The following is a 6295-nucleotide window of genomic DNA, read 5'->3' as shown; positions in this document are numbered from 1 at the left end:
CTGCCTCTTCCATTTTTTTGTTGGAAACTGCTCTTGGAGGGAATGGAAGAGGGGGAATGTGCTGCTTCTGCAAATCAGAATTACCTGTGGAAGAAGATTCACCTGCACAAAAATTGTTAGGTAGATTTTTGTCATCACCTTTTTCTGGAATAGAGTGAAGTTTGGCAGGTTCATTTGCAGATGAGGAAGGTGCTACGGGTTGAGGTCCTTGACACTGCTTTCCCGACCTCAATGAAATGGCACTGACATTTTTGGGGTTTTGGACAGCTTGAGAAGGCAGCTTGTCAGAATTCTGGGACTGTTGTTGATTCAATTGAGTAGCTAATTGTCCCATCTGATTGGTTAAGCTCTGAATGGAGGCTCTGGTCTCTTGCTGAAACTGCATGTTCTGCATAGTCATTTGCCTCACAAGTTCTTCGAGGGAAGGTTGTGGAGGGGCCTCAACTGTTGGCTGTTTCTGGGGTTGTTGCTGTTGTTGGATTGGTGGAGGAATGTATGGTCTGCTTGGGCCAACAACATTTTGGAAGGAAGGAGCAGGCTGCTGTTGTTGTTGCTGAGGGCTGGACCATCTGAGGTTAGGGTGATTCCTCCATCCAGGGTTGTATCTGTTGCTGGAAAGGTCATAATTGCTCTGCTGTGGTTGATTTTGTTGTTGAGGTTGAGGAGGTCTATTGTAAATATTTGCAGCATAAGCTTCAGGCTGCTCAATTGCTCGAGGTTGCTGCATGGAAGGGCAAAGGTCTGTATGGTGGTCAGCAGAGGAGCACAAACCACAAACCCTTGCGACAGGTACAAATTTCTGATTCAAGGCCAGCTGGGTTACCAAGTTGACCAACGCATCCAGTTTGCCTTCAAGCTTCTTAGTTTCAGATGATGCAGATGGGTTTGTAGCTACCTCATGCACTCCTCTAATGACTATGGCATCATTTCTGGCGCTAAACTGCTGGGAGTTGGAGGCCATCTTCTCAATTAAATTTCTGGCTTCAGTAGGAGTCATGTCTCCAAGGGCTCCACCACTGGCAGCATCTATCATACTTCTCTCCATATTACTGAGTCCTTCATAAAAATATTGGAGAAGAAACTGTTCTGAAATCTGATGGTGGGGGCAACTGGCACATAGTTTCTTAAATCTCTCCCAGTACTCATACAGGCTCTCTCCACTGAGTTGTCTAATACCTGAGATATCCTTCCTGATGGCTGTGGTCCTGGAATCAGGGAAAATTTTTTCTAAGAATACTCTCTTAAGGTCATCCCAGCTCGTGATGGACCTTGGAGCAAGGTAATACAGCCAGTCCTTTGCCACTCCCTCTAATGAATGAGGAAAAGCCTTCAGAAATATGTGATCCTCTTAGACATCTGGGGGTTTCATGGTGGAGCAGACAATGTGAAATGCTTTCAAATGTTTGTGCGGGTCTTCACCTGCAAGGCCATGAAACTTTGGAAGCAAATGAATCAGTCCAGTCTTAAGAACATATGGGACATCCTCATCAGGGTATTGGATGCACAAGCTTTCATAGGTGAAATCAGGTGCAACCATTTCCCTTAGAGTCCTCTCACGAGGTGGAGGTTGTGCCATGTTCTCAGAATGTGCAAAATCAGAATGCTCAGAATCAGAATGCTCAAAATTATAATGCTCAAGATTAGGATGTTCAAAATCACCAATAACAGAATGCACAGATTCACCAGTTATGGAATGCTCAGAATGATCAAAAGGTATAAAATGATGCCTAACTAATCTATGAAATGTCCTATCTATCTCAGGATCAAAGGGTTGTAAGTCAGATGGATTGCCTCTAGTCATACACTACATTCAGCATGCACACAACTAGTTGCTTTGTCATGTAAATAAAGGTGTAGGTTTGAACTACAGCTACCCTCAAATGATATCCAAATGACTTGAAATTTTGTGAGCAACCTTATAAAATGATGAGAAGATAGCACAAAAAATTTCAGACAAAAATTCAAAGTCTAACTATGAAAGCTAAAATTGGTAGGTTAAGAAAAATAAGTGAATAAAACTTGAAAAATAAAAAAAACTTTTGACAGAATCGCTTTTTTTGGACGATGGAGACCTCAGCCGGCCTATGGCCGGCTGCCATGGCGTAGGAAATTTTTTTCTACCCCAAATGCATATATAATAATTGCGATTCTGATAACCGGAGCAAAAGTTATGGCCGTTTGAAGTTTTGACAAACACAAAATTTGCTAGTTTTTTGGAACTTTCAAATCTGACCAAACTAAAGGCTCTAGCTATTTTTCCCACAAAATATGGATTAAAAGAAGTTACCACAAAAAAATTCAGCCAAAAATAACAACCCTAGCTACTAAAACAAAAAAAATCCCAATTAATTCAGCATGGGTGGTCGCTAAAATCCGTCTCTAATTGATTTCTACTACTACTCTGTTTTTCCGCAAGCTGATTTCTACTACTACTCTGTTTTCAAGCACAATCTTCACAGCAAAACACCCAAGACTGAAACAGGGGAAACGCTTAATGGTAAAACTGAAACAGAACACACATTAAACAAAATACCAGGACACTAATCAACACTAACACACATACTAACACAATACTAACAATTAAACATAAAACACGAAAGGATTAAACACACAGCACTAGCTAGCTATTATGAACCTTTGGACACTGCTCCCCGGCAACGGCGCCAAATTTGATCGAGGCCGTACCCGAATCAAATAAACATGAAAATGCAGTAACTAGGAAGTGATCCTAGGTCGTTTCCCAACGAGCAGTGACAAGCCAAATGTTCATAATATACTTGCAGTAACAGTAACGATGGGGGGGGGGGGGTTTGGTTGTTTGGTAATTAAAGAGCAGACAAATAAAATGGAATACGAAACTACTAATATTAAAAACGGGTTGTTTCCTCTGATTCAGAAGCCACTCTCTTATCCTGGGTTATGGAGAATTCGTCCCTAACAGTCAACCACTTAATCCAACCCTATTTCAATTTACTAAGCGAAAATCAACTTAGGGTTTTCAATACGTGATTAGGCACCACATACACCAGTTAGCCCTTCGTCCATTAAGCATGAACGCAAGTTAGGCTCAGAGGCAATTAATCGAACACGAAGCGTGCACTGATTAATATTCACGAAATTGGGATAACTGGTGAAGGGAAAACTGCCAGGAAACCACATTACAAACGAAACCTCAAAGAGAGTTGGGCTTCGTCCTCAAAAGGAAACAACACCAGAAAATCTAGCCTTCCATGGATTCAAACAGAAAACGCAAATGAAACATGAAGCAGAAACGTAAATGAACAAGAACGTAAATGAACAGAAACGTAAATGAACAGAAACGTAAATGAACAGAAACGTAAATGAAAGTAGAAGAAGAAGCAAGAATGAACTCGTAATTAGAAGCAGAAAACGGAAATTTGCATTAAGAACGAAAATTGTAACAAGGGCACAGAAAAACATGAAAACCTAAAACCAAAGCTCTGAATAATGAAAATAGCATAGCAGAATAGAATATACTGCACGAATCCCAAGGCAGCTATTTAAAAAGAGTCACTGGGCCCTATTACAATACTCTGGCCCAAAACGAAATAAACACTGAACAACATAAAATAAAATTGCGAAATTTCCTAATTAGAAATTAACTAAGGTAAGCGCTGCTTTATTTGCCCTCTTCAAGTCCACAACCAAAATCCGGATTAAGCCCAATGTTTCATTAATTCCTGAAATTAGATTAAAAACATCAAATTAGCTAAATGAGCCCAAATAATAAAACTGCCAAATTAATTGACAATTAAGACCAATCAATAATTAAAATGGTGCAAAAAGGGTTTAGAAAATAGAAGAAAATGATGGCACATCACCGTGCCTACATCCAGTCCCCAAGCGACCTGCGGTCCTTGAGATTTCTTTTCCAACCTTGTAAAAATCCTTTTATAAGCAAAGATCCACAAGGGATGTACCCTCCCTTGTTCTCTTTGAACCTAGTGGATGTACCCTCCACTAGAATTGATCCACAAGAGATGTATCCTCTCTTGTTCTCAGTCAACAACCCAAGTAGATGTACCCTCTACTTGTACCACAAAGGATGTACCCTCCAATGTGTTAAGACAAAGATCTTAGGCGGTTAAACCTTTGAAACTTTGTGAATGGGGATACAAAAGAATTCTCAGGCAGTTAGTCTTTTGAAATCTTTTGTATAAGGGAAAGGGAAGAATCAAAAGAATTCTCAGACTGTGTCATTTTGAATTCTTTGACAAGGGAGAAGGGAGACACAAAAGAATTCAGGCGGTTAGTCCTTTGTTCTTTTGGAAAAGGGAGAAGAGAGACACAAAAAGAATTCAGACAGTTAGTCCTTGGCGAATTCTTTTTGGCAAAGGGAGAAGAGATGAAAAGAATGAATAGCATAAGTTTTCAAGGTTTAGAAAACCAGAAAACCTTGGAAAACTTTTGGCACAAAGAAGAAGAAGTTCAAAGAGATTCAAGGCTTGTAAATGATTGTAATGAATTGATTGGATTGATAGAAAGATTCATTGAAAATGCAAAACAAAGCCTTGCTTTTATAGACTCTTCATGTCTGGTCAAGAGGACCATTTTGAAGAGTTATAACTTTTAGAAAAACTTAAAACCAATTTGAAAAAGTCAAAAACCATTTGAAGAGTTACATCTTTTGATTTATTTAGAAACAATCACTGGTAATCGATTACCCAATCAGTGTAATCGATTACACAAAGCTTTTATGTGAAAGGATGTGACTCTTCACATTTGAATTTAAATTTCAACGTTCAAAGGCACTGGTAATCGATTACCAAAACATTGTAATTGATTACAACTTTTTTTGAAATCAATTGGAACGTTGCAAATTCATTTGACTACTTTTTCAAATTCATTTTGCTATTGGTAATCGATTACAACAATCTGGTAATCGATTACCAAAGAGTAAAAACTCTTTGGTAAACATGTTTTGAGAAAAATCCATGTGCTACTCAGTTTTTGAAAAAAACCTTTTCATACTTATCTTGATTAAGTCTTTTCTTGATTCTTGAATCTTGATCTTGATTCTTGAAGCTTGATCCTTGAATCTTGATTCTTGATTCTTGAATTCAACTTTCCTCTTGAATCTTGAAGTGTTCTTCAACTTTTCCTCTTGAGTCTTGAAGTGTTCTTCAACTTTCCTCTTGAATCTTGAAGTGTTCTTGAATCTATCTTGAACATCTTGAACTCATTCTTTGATTGACCTTTGAGCTTTTTGTCATCACCTTTGTCATCATCTTTGTTATAATGAAAACATCTTTGAATCAATCTTGATTCATCATGAAGCTTTGCTTCTACATCTACATTCAATATAAATAATAATTTGATCAAACAATTGTATTGAGCTTATCATTTGAAGATCAATACTGGAAAATAAGCATTAATTGCATCACTAACCGTGACTTCAATCCACTTAGGAGTTGCTTGATTATTTGTACCATCCGCAATTGTGTTTGCTGTCTTCATTGCACTGTTTATAATAATAGCATGATCAACGTCTATATGACGATAAAAAATGGTTCACAAAAAATATTACCCTGCATGATATGAGGGACAATACAAAACTTTACTTGTTAATTGCAGTTTTGATATGAGTATCAGGCTTCTTACGTAACAAACAAAACCATGCAACAACATTGGTTGCAGGACACAGTACTACCAGTTGCCAATGGCCCCTACAAGAAACAGTTATTAGGTACGCAGAACTTCAACATGATTTATAACCATTTGAATTAATATTACTTACCGATTTAAGTAAGCTCCTAGGTACACCTCTCATTGAGATTCCTTGAACCACGCTTGTAAGTAATGCTCACATTCAGCACGTCGGTCCTTTGCATTGTGTATCGATTGTGGCTCAAGGAATCCATACACGGAAGCATGACCCAAATTTGAGCTCCATTCATCCAAAAACCTGCTTTGATAAAAATATACATAAAAATTGATACTCATGCATACCATACAGAATACTACTTATCAATGAATCATATTAAATTTACTTACAACATCCATAACTGTAGTATAGATATGTTCAAACATTTGTATCCTGCTACTATTTCATTTACATAAGAGAATGTCAAGAAGAACGAAACATCAACATTTGGAAGCCCAAATTTGCTGCCATTCCACTTCAACTCAACGGGTGTGTCGTACATGTAATATAGGCTCTTAATCAGTTGACGCAACGGATCAAGTTCAAAATCATTCGTCCCCCTTTCATCTGTTTCAGGAAATTTCTTTGGACTAGTATGGGACTCCTAAATGTGTAATGAAAACAAAAATT

The 6295-nt window shown here is 38.0% G+C and overlaps 1 non-coding gene across 1 annotated transcript; it reads left to right on the top strand.

The window, feature by feature from the left end:
- The first annotated feature begins 1091 nt into the window (after positions 1–1091).
- On the top strand, positions 1092–1198 carry LOC114397859. The gene has a single exon (XR_003663475.1). It is a non-coding gene; the product is annotated as a small nucleolar RNA R71 (small nucleolar RNA).
- The last annotated feature ends 5097 nt before the right edge of the window (positions 1199–6295 follow it).

The sequence above is a fragment of the Glycine soja genome, chromosome 18 (genome assembly GCF_004193775.1).
Source record: "Glycine soja cultivar W05 chromosome 18, ASM419377v2, whole genome shotgun sequence".
Lineage (NCBI taxonomy): Eukaryota > Viridiplantae > Streptophyta > Magnoliopsida > Fabales > Fabaceae > Glycine > Glycine soja.
Note: the sequence above shows the minus strand (reverse complement) of the source record. Positions and strands in the feature narration are given on the sequence as shown.